The 11,219-nt window shown below is 38.8% G+C and overlaps 1 pseudogene; it reads right to left on the reverse strand.

Annotated features, from left to right (window-relative positions):
- Positions 1-2,845: 2,845 nt before the first annotated feature.
- Positions 2,846-8,972, reverse strand: LOC117713390 (uncharacterized; annotated as a pseudogene).
- Between the last annotated feature and the right edge of the window lie 2,247 nt (positions 8,973-11,219).

Here is an 11,219-nt window from a genome sequence, read left to right on the forward strand (position 1 = left end):
AGTACAATAGACATCTCTCTTATTTCCCAGGGTTTCTTTCTTTAGGAATTGGTTTTATCCTTATTACATAGGACTCTGTTGATCATCAGACAATACAATTCAGGCTCGAAACATGTCACTTAAGAGGTGATACTCAGGAAACAGAAATGTGCAGTGGTTGTAACAGAAAACACCACTTTCAACATCCTGAAGGAGAGGTTGGCATCTCCTAAAGGCTGAGCCCTGACTCCTTCAACGATTCCTTCATATATTCCATGGGAAAACTGGGGTCTATCCATGGATAATGGCTCATGTGGGCCTGTTGCAATCTATAGATACATTTCCAAACCAGTATTTTCATTACTAGTTAGTTGTAATTAAGAAAAACTCTTCATTTACTTACTTAGGTCTTGTTTGTTTAATAAAGAAAACACTAAATGTTATGAATTTTCCCTAAGGATAGTTTTCACTAGAAAGTACTATAATTAATATTTTCAAAGTAGCATATAATTTCAATTTGATTTATTATTTAATCCTGGTTATTTTGTAAAAATAATTTTTAGTTCCCCAATCTCAAAAGAGGACTTTTAATTTTTTCCCAAAAGTTTAATTTTTTTCTGGCTCAATTATGAGTACTTACCACTCTGCTTGGCAACCGAGAGCTTCTCTTAAATATTGAATGTATGCATGAAGCAGACAGAAGAGAGCTCATAAGATTTCAACTTGTAAATTTATTAATGTTGTATTTGTGGCCCACTTCGGTTCTCTTTTGTAAATATTTCAGATATTATTTTCAAAGAGCACTTTTTGGTATGGCAAACAGTTCCATTGTATGTATTTATCAGAACAGTGTGTTTCAGAGCCTCAAAACCATGTGTTGCAGAGCCTCTAAACTTGCATGTGCTTTTGTCTATTTGATCTTTTAAGTTTATGAAGAAAACTGTTTAAAAATCTTCCATCGTGTTTTAAATCTTGATATAAATGAGACATTGTTTCTCTGAGCTAGATGTTACTTTGTGTCTTCTAAAAGCAGTAAGACGGTGGGACCACTTGAAAACACAGAGTATAATCAGTACAGGCCTGATCAACATTTAGATGTTACCCAAAGTCCTTTCATCCTTCTGTGAAGTGGGGAGGGAGAGCGACATTTGATGTATTTTTTTCCCTTGCTGCTTGCATGTGGTCACATGGTTTCATGCTTTTCATGAATCTAAGAAGGACTTTCACAGAGTTTGCAGTGAAAGAATGTTTCCCCGGGGTTGGTGGGATTTACCACTTGGCTGGGGCTGAGGGGGCGTGTCATGTTTCCTCTTCCTCAGAGTGCCCAAGGATACCAGCAAGTTGTAAACTGTTACATTTGAAATGTTTAGGGGCCGCCTTGATTTGTTTGTTTGTTCTTTGTCTCTGGAAGAAACATTAAACAGCAAGCAAGCATCATTTCCATGCAGAGAGAGTGCTCCAAGGAGTTTTGCTAGCATTTCATGGTCTCGCTGGGAAGAAATATGAGGTTTGGAAAAGCTGCTACAGTTTATTAATTCCATTTATTTTTTTTAAAAAAAAAGAATGGGGGTTTTTTTACATGACAATGCTAAAGAGCCTAGCTTACACATGCGCATGCAGACACACACACACACACAGAGAGAGAGAGAGAGAGAGAGAGAGAGAGAGAGAGAGAGAGAGAGAGAGAGACACACAGAGTTTTGCCAGCGTTTTCCTATGGCTATCACAATTGTGGGTGTTTCCTTGTCATGTTCTGTTTTACCTTATTTCTGGGACATGTTATTTGACATGTAGAGTAGGTACCTGCTACATTTCCATTGTAAATTCTACTCCTCTTTCATTAAAAAAAAATAAACTTTTTTATTTAATGGGTTTGCAGATTACACATATTTCCACCCATAGCGTTTTGCATATGTATACTTATTTAGTCAATCTCTGACTCACTGCTTTATTCAAAATTTTCTGGATATTTGCTATTAGATGTGTTTCTTGTTTTAAAAAGCATATGATCTGATGCCCTTTGTGATTGAGAATGTAATCTGTGCACCACCTGTGACCTCCTGATCCTCTCCAATAACTTTTTCTTTTTCATAGTAATAGATGCTTCTTATTCTTAATGTATATTTATACATTTATGTTCCATCGTTTTATTTCAGCCTTGTCAAAAATTAAAACTCTTTTGCAAATTAACTGTTCTGCTTCTAGCTTATGAATTTCAATTTCTATGTCTATTGCTCATTTTCTTGTTTAAAAGCATGAACCATACCTCTTTATTTTTTATGAAATATCTTTTTGTGTTTTGACTAAATTGATGTTTTTTTTAAAAATGGCAACCAGAGATATGGTTACAATTAGAGTACTCTCACACCACACCACACACACACACACAAAACAAACAAACAAACAAAGCATAGGCAATCCTAAATTGGAAAGTTATAAAATAACAAAAGCAACACTGGTACGTGAAGACCTGTCCCAGAACAGCAGGAGCCAAATTAATATGGTTTCTCCCTCCATCCTGTCTGTGCTCACCTCTGGAACCCATCTTGCCAAGGCAAAGAAGCCTATTTCCCTATCACCACGCTCCTCTCAGAAGCCCCACCACCTGGTAGGCACTCTGATCATATCGTCTTTTGCTACATCGATCATTTCCAAAGTTACCCTGCATATGAGACCTTCCTGGTTCTCCTTCCTTGGCCATCTAGTTTAGGGGCTTTTTCGGGTTGCAGTCACCTCAGTTCATGTTCTCACACATAGGACTGGGACACTTTCGGGTCCTGGTTCATTGCTATCTGCCACCTCTGCCACTTCTACTAGAGAATCCTTCCCAGCCACTGCCACCACTCTGCCACCTCCTCTACAGCCTCTACAGCCAATGGGTCCCTCCACCTTGCCCGAAGCCTCCACAAACAACTCCACCACCTTGATTAAAATCTGCTTCACAGGTAGGAAATGAAACCTTGATAGGGTTCTCAGAGAATTCTGTACCATCAAACCACTTGATAGCCCCTTTAGCAGAAGGTAAATCATCAAATGCAATTGTTGCCTCACCTGTCAGCTTGCCAGTTTCTCTGTATGTATGCAAATTAATCATAGACTTTCCAGTTTAAAAAGTTTGTCTTAATAATTCCAATCTGCTGGAAGCAATCAGCTACAGACTCTACTGTAACATTCTCACCAGGCCTTGCACAAAGATGGTGGCGTTGTCTGAATTATCTTGTTCGGAATTGTGTGTGGAGGCCCACCAGACTTACTGAATCCACCATGGTCACTTCTGCCCATGCTAACTCCATCTCCATGGCCGTTGAGTTCATAGCCAGCCCTGCTGTGGTTGTAACCACCTCCATCATTCCCATCCACAGCCAGTCCCCATGTTCTGCTGGTTCCCCTTGTAACCACCACCCATTATTACTCTGGTCTTGATTGCCATAACTGCCACTACCACCACCACAGATGGAGGAGTGATCTGAGCCCCAGTTGCCTCCCCCACTTTCTTCCACTGCTACTCTTGTAGTGGTTCTGCACTCCATAACCTTAAATCAGGCTACAGAAGCTTTGCTGCTGCCTGTAGCTTTGTTGCTATCCAAAGTGTTGCTGTCACACTGTTGGCTATCGCCTCCACTTGGGGGCTGCCCACAGCACCTGTTCTAAGAACTGCTACCTGATAACTTTCCCAAGATGCAGCTAGCAGGTGGCTGGCTGTCGACCATAGCCAGAGTAGGAGGACAGCTGCTCTGTCTGTAAGATTGGGAAACTCGGGCTGCTGCCATAGCCTCCAGAGGAATCATGCTCCAGGAAGCTGACTATAATAGCCTGTATTCTGTGTCTGTCCATACAAAGAACCATAGCCGCTCTGACCGGTGATAACCACTGTAATTCTACTGGTGTAGGGTTGATTGCTCTGTTGGGAATAGCCCTTCCCAGGATGAATAGGATAGGATGCATAGCTTCTAGCTACTTGTGGGGTATAATTGTTTGAAGCCACAGCTGCACACACATGCTCAAGCTGTCAACCTAAAAATCCAGATTACTGAGAACTGAGCTATGAAGCATCTTTGCTACAACTTAGCTACTTCCTATTAGCTAAGGATGTGAGGTCCATGCCTGTGGCAATAACTATCCTCTTAGTCAACCTTATCTCTGGCTTTAATTTCCTCCTTGATTCTATTGCTAGGTAATTTCTTCAGTTTGCAAATAATTGTTTTTAAAAGCCAGTATGTTGATAATATGCTGTTTCTGAGAAATTTGGTTGATATAATAATTCTTTTGGAATTATTGAAACCTGTCATGTAGCCTAAGAAATTGGTTTTTGAAAATATATTATGGGTGATTTTAATAATTGTAACTCACAACAGCTAGCAGCTTGAAATATGATGTTATTAATAACATTAATTTTTAAAATCCATTCTAATTTATTTTTCTGTATCAACGTATACCATTAGATGCTTTATTTTAAATCAACGCCTCCTGTTTCTAGTAGGTTCTTCAATATTTTAATACTATGTGATCCTGCGGATAGATTCAGCATCACATAATACTATTATATATTTATTGTAGTTGTCTGAAAGGATAAAACCACTCTATCCCATTTGGTACTTCTCTTTGTTTCAGCTTTTCGATGGTACTGCCATCATTGCCATCCCTAGTCCCTTCTGCGTTTAGTGTGTATTCTTCATCCTCATCTCTGGTTGCTTGCTTTTTACTTCTCTTTCCTTCCACCTTATTATTTTTTTTAACCTTTCTCAACTTTAGTTGAGTTTCTGAAAAATAATCACATATAATTGTGCTATACTTAGCTAAGATGTGCTTTTTGTTTCTAATGCTTAAAGTTTATTAGCATTCATTTTAATAATTAATTGATTTCATTCTCATTTTGTCATTTTATTTTATACTTTTAAATATTTCCTTTATCTTTCCTAGCTTATTATCTTGTTTTTATTACTTTGACAAATAATACTTTTCCCCATATTTTTTAGAAATTAAATTTTCATTAGCCAGTGATTATATTTAAACTGGGCAACATTTAAATTTCATAAAAAGTGCAGGGAATTGAATAAATCCACACTTCTGTCTTCCTACTTCCCACATCTCACTTTCCCTTATGTTTCACCAATAAACACTGGACTTCCCACTTGGCTCAGTTAATAGTAGTGATTCTTTTTATGTTGAACGTTAAGTTTACTTTAAAACTAATGATAACTATTCAATCAACTTTTGCTTCAAGTTAATATCAGTTGTTTATACTAAAGTGCTTGCTCGCTCTATTAATTCTGTATCTGCTGTGGTTTAGATATGTTTCCTCTGCGCAGAATTGTAAGCATTCTCAAAGACTGATGCCCAGTGTGCAGGTCCTCAAGTGGGGAACCTTTAAGACGGAGGTCTACAAACTAAGAAAAAAATCATCATGTTCCCTCTCATATGCAGATTCTGACCTGTAGTCTCTGTCTCTCTCTGTCTCTCTCTCTCTCTGTCTCTCTCTCTCTCTGTCTCTCTCTCTCTCTCTCTCTCTCTCTCTCTCTCTCTCTCTCTCTCTGTGTGTGTGTGTGTGTGTGTGTAAATATGGGTAAAGCCTGAAAAACTGAAAAGACCAACAGAGTGACAAAAGGCCAATGAGGAAGAAGGGAGTGTCCAAGGACATATAGGACATGGTGTGAATATAGAGATGACATGAGAACATAGAGATGAAATGAGACTGGTGAGGTTCAAGGGTAGATTAGGGGTAGTAGGAGAGTGGGGGAGATGAGGATGGAAGATCTACTAAGAAACAATTTGCTCAAAAGTGCCACAAAGATACACAACACAATGTATCTTGACTTAAAAAAATAAAATAAATAATGTAAGAAGAGCAAGTCAGTTAATAAAAGAGAGCGAAGTCATTAGTGTTTCTGCCTTCAAGAAAAAATTAATTTAGTTAAGTCTACCCTTCAAGAGGACCCAGGTCTTCCCAGTACCTACATCACTGCTCACAGCCTTTTGTAACTCCAGGTCTAGAGAGTCTGATGCCTTCTCCTGGTCTTCATGGGCATTATATACATGGTATAACAATATACATGTAGACAGAACACTCAAATACATAAAAAGAAATTTTTAATGTAGTTCTGTGGAGTGAACTAGCTCTTGGGAAAGCAGGCTGTTAGAGCAGGGCCACTGCATGCACTCAGCTTTCTCTACAGTCATTTCCCTTCTCGAAACTCTATGATGTTGTAATACAGCCAATCAGAGTCTACTCTAAATCCAAATTAATGAGAACATCTGATTTGGAGCTGTCAGACTTCAAAACTCTGATCTCAGTAAGCTTCCTTTTTAAAGTGCCAGCTTCACATACTATTTTCTTTAGCTTTTGTTTTGTCACACCAGAAAAACAGACTTTTTTCCATATTGAAAACATCATTTCATTAATACTTTAAGCAATATTTTTAAGGCAGAGTATGTGGTATGTAGGTGAGAAAGGTCTAATCCCTCCATATATTATAATTTCCTGGTGCTTTTTTATGATTCATCATTGTATTTTCTTTTCAAATGCAATGATAATTCTTTTTTAAGTTAAATGGTATTTTTTTTTAATTCTCCCATGAAATGTACTAATTTATACTTGGAAAAGGCTTAATTTTAATTTCTGAATGTCTATAAGAGTTTCTTCTATGCCTTTTGTGTTCACCCTGTGAAAATATGAACTGGAGTTCAACTCCTAGAAACCATACTTCAAAATTTGGGCATGGCATTTGTAATTATAGTGCTAAGAAACAGAGATAGGCAGATCCTTGGGGGCTTGCTAGCTTCCCAATCTAGTTTACTTGGAGAACTCCAGGCCACTGAGACACCCTGCCTCAAAAAAGAAAGGGGATAAAAATGATGCCTGAGATTGTCCTCTGGCCTTCATATGCATATGCACAAAGATGTACACTCATTTTCTAATTCCTGTGCATGAACACGTATACATGTATCCCCCTACACACACACAGAGGGGGATATATTGTATTTTTTATCTGAGCATTCACACACATAAAATAAATGATTTTGTTTCTCCATTAAAAGGAAAATTTCTGCTCATACTATTTGTGCAATTTGCTTTCTTCATACAAGATATCACAAAGGTCTTCCTCTGCTACCTTATTCAACTGTTGAGATGGAGATTTGAGTGTACAGGGATTGAGTGTATTGGCCTTGCTATTTGTAATAACATCTGTGGAAGATTTCATCAATTGCAATGCCACCACAAAAAGGGCTTCGGCCACCTTATAAACATGATGGATACCTTCAAACTTATGTTATATGAAAAACAAGTAGTCTTTATTCCTATGTAGATCTTAGGATGATTGTGAACTACTGGTAGAAAAGGCCTATGACTTTATACAAGACATCCTTTTGGTCAAGGCCTGTTTGGGGACCTCAGTAAAAGGCCTTCTGTGAAGCGAGGGAAAGCTCTCTTTCCAGGAGGGACATGTACCAAACAGCACCCCAGCACTCAACACCCATAGATCTCATAATATAGAATTCATACATTATAATTTTTCTAGTAGAAGATTCATAAACAAATGAACGTGGTGTCACAGTAGCTTCCTGTGTGGAGAGGTGTATCAAATGATAAATATGATGTTCATGATCCACTAGGTGCCATGATACAATAAGAAAATACTATATGAATAGGAGCAAATAAACCAGAAGATAAAATAAAAATGTGTACAATAGACTACACAGGAGACGCCCTACAACATCATATTGCTTCAGCCCCTATTTTGAATACAATGCAGACTTACTCATTCCAGAAGCCAGGCTTGGTCACTTTGATTCTGTAGTTCCATTCTTCCAGTCCTTTAAGGTGGCCAGTTAAGGTATCTGCCCTCTACCTTACCTTCTACAGAATCCTGACTGTGTTAGTTGAATACAATCTGCTTGACTCACTTCAATGATCCACATGCTTTACACCGACTGTATGGGTGTCAGTGTGCTCACCTGTTAGTGAGTGAGAGTCTGTGAACTTGTGACACTTTGCCTTACTAACCAGAGAGGCTGTAGGCCTCAGTCTCTTGCCTTTTCTTTCTCTTTTGATCTCTACTGGCTGACTAGATAGCCCTATTTCAGATAGCTTAACTTCTTTTGTCTTCATGGCATATGACTGCCTCTTACTAATCCATAGATGGTGTACTGCTTTTGCTATTTCATGGATTTTGTTAAAGCCCTCCTACTCTAACCTAGCTTACACATTTGAACCCAAATTTAATCATCCTTTGCCCTCTCATAGACAGTAGTCATCTTTGTAGGAAGACATAGGATGCTGAAGACAAGAGACACAGTAACATCCATGAGGAAAACAAGTTTCCCAGGAGGGAGCATCACCGTGTTTGAACACTTGGACATTAGGTTATTCACTATGATAAAGAAAACCACATCAAGGACATACTGTGAATAGCTATGACCATCATCAGGAATAAAAAGACTGTAAGACCAAACTAAAGGAAAAATACAGTCCCATACTGCTAGCACCTAGATTCAACAATAGTCAAGATTTTTGTAATACTTTATAAAATCTTTCTATTTGTTTTTGATACATTTTAAAGTAATCTCATACCCTTAAACACCAAAGTCTGTGTCTAAAATAAGATAAGAATTTCTTACATTACCACCTTCACACCTAATAAACAATAAAAACCAATGGTATCAGTAAATATTCAAAGTTCTGATCTGGTTCCTCTGAATATCTCCAAGTGTCTTTTGCCTTGGCTTTCTGACTTCCCCATGCTTATTCTTTCTCCCTTTTAATCCAGGGAAGCCTCATACTCCCCCCGCCTTTTGCTTTATGACATCTGGCAATCTTATAAATGTCTGTTCTCACTTTTGTAGCGTTTTGTCAACTAGCTTATCCCCTCTCTCACCTGCACCTTCAACAAGTGGTTAGCTTTAAAGGGTCAAATAGATTTCCCTTCACCATTTTTGGCAAATCTGTCAGGTCGGGCTGCAAGCCTCCCGCTGGGTCCCATCAAGAAGCAGAACATCCGGATGAGTGGTTGTGAACACCATGTTGAAGAATATTCCTGCTCTGGCTAACACAGGGGTTCTATTGCTGGAGTTATTACCAGACTGAGCTTGCCCTTCACAGACTGTCTTTTTTCTAATGATGACAGCCATTGCACACCATTGCTCAAATCAGCTCATAAACTTACAAATCCACTAACCCAAGTTTTCATGGTTAAGTGATCCTTTTGCTCATTGTCTGGATTGCTTTTTTAAGGCACAGAATTCTCTTCCGTCCCATTAAGATGCTGAACATGTTTTTCAAATATGTTATCTGCATTTGGTCTTTGTCTCTTGTACAGGGAAAGATTCCTTCTAGAAAGGTTTTTTTTTGTTTGTTTGTTTTTTTTTTTATTGTTGCTGTTTTTTGCTTTTGTTTTGGAACTGTAGAAGTTTATTGAATGACTATAATTTTATTTTCTACTTGCTTACTCAAACAAAGACAAATAAATCTTTCTTTTCGGGTTTGGATTCCAGTCTTACCTAAAAGACAAATGTGGCAGGCACAAGAGTTACAGGTAGAAAGTGAGCAGAGTCAATTCAAACTGTCTGTAGGCTGAGGGTTTCTACTCCTGATAGACTCTGGGGAGTGCTCTTGCTTCTGGCTCCTGACTGCTAAGACAGTGGAGATTCAGCGTTTGAGGTGGAGATGGGGTTTGATTAGGGAAGGAAGGAGCTTAAACACGAATTCCTCCATATACCTCCTCAAGTCTTACAGTTTTGACAAGAACACATTCACAGAAATGTGAGGGCATACAGTACAACAATCAGAATATGTGTCAATACAGCAAAACCATATGGGGCACAGTACGTTCTGTTGCTGACTTAGCCATTTAAATATCTTGTAAACACCTTTCCCATCTTTCCCCCCATTCCCAGAGCTACTGGGATATTTCAAATTTCTTCTCTGTTATAGCAATACAAACTTTCACTATGGAAGAGGGGTCTTCATTGATTCCTTTATGTATTTCCATCCCTCACTGTGGTGGGTTGATTTGAATGTTTGGTACCCAGGGAATGGCACTATTAGGAGGTGTGGCTATAGAGTAGGTGTAGCTTTACAGGAGGAGATGTGTGATTAGGGGGTGGCCTTTGAGGTCTCAGAAATGCAAACCAGTTCTCTTTCTACTCTCTGAAGATCAAGATGTAGAACTCTTAGCTTCTTCTCCAGTACCATGTCTGCCCACTGTGAGAATTTGGGTTTCTTAAAAACACAGTTACGTTATGTGATTATGCTTTTGTTTTAATTCCAGGTGTGGGAGGAGTGTGATTTTTGCCAACTGCAGATAGTTTATGTTTGAAATTATGGGGAGTCTAGAAGGATATAAATGCGAGAGCCCAGAGAGGACCTGTGGCAGGTGGTCTCTGCCGCTCCTGATCCCTGCTGCTGTGTTTGCTTTTGCTGGATTGCTGTATAGCCGAACTGCTAGATAGCTGGATTGCTGGATTTCTGGATTGCTGGATTGCTGGATTACTGTTTTGCTGGATTTATGGTTGTAGATATCCTAAAAAAAAGAGATTGGACTTGCCCCAAGGAACTTGACAGTCCTAATCAGCAGGAAGTAGTCCAAAGAGATCTATACCCCCTTTTCTTTCTAACTTTCTTTCTCCTCTACATAGTGTTGGATTTTTGAAGAGATTGGGGGTGGAATAAGGGTTGGAAGGGTGATAGAGACAAGAACCCAATAAAGTAGTAAAACATTATGCTTATATCTGCCATCATGTTACCATATTTCCCACCATGATTACAATACACTAAACCTAAGCCTCAATTAAGTGTTTTCCTTTTTAAGAGTGCTGTGGTTATGGTGTGTGATGGTTTATATATGCTTGGCCCAGGGAGTGACACTATTTGAAGGTGTGGCCTTGTTGGAGGACGTTTGTCACTGTTAGCCTGGGCTTTAATACCCTTGTCCTAGCTGCCTGGAAGTCAGTCTTCCACTAGCAGCCTTCAGATGAAGATGTAGAACTCTCAGTTCCTCCTGCACCATTCCTGCCTCGATGCTGCCATATTCCCACCTTAATGATAATGGACTGAACCTCTGAACCTGTAAGTCAGCCCAGATAAATGTTGTCCATATAAGAGTTGCTTTGGTCACGGTGTCTGTTCACAGCAATAAAAACCTAACTAAGATATAGTGTCTCTTCACAGCAATAAAACCCTAACTAAAACATTAATCAAGTTTCAAAATCTTTAGCAGTTCTATTCTTCTTTCCAAAGGCAGTGT

Source organism: Arvicanthis niloticus, chromosome 8, assembly GCF_011762505.2.
Source record: "Arvicanthis niloticus isolate mArvNil1 chromosome 8, mArvNil1.pat.X, whole genome shotgun sequence".
In the NCBI taxonomy this organism is placed as follows: Eukaryota; Metazoa; Chordata; class Mammalia; order Rodentia; family Muridae; genus Arvicanthis; species Arvicanthis niloticus.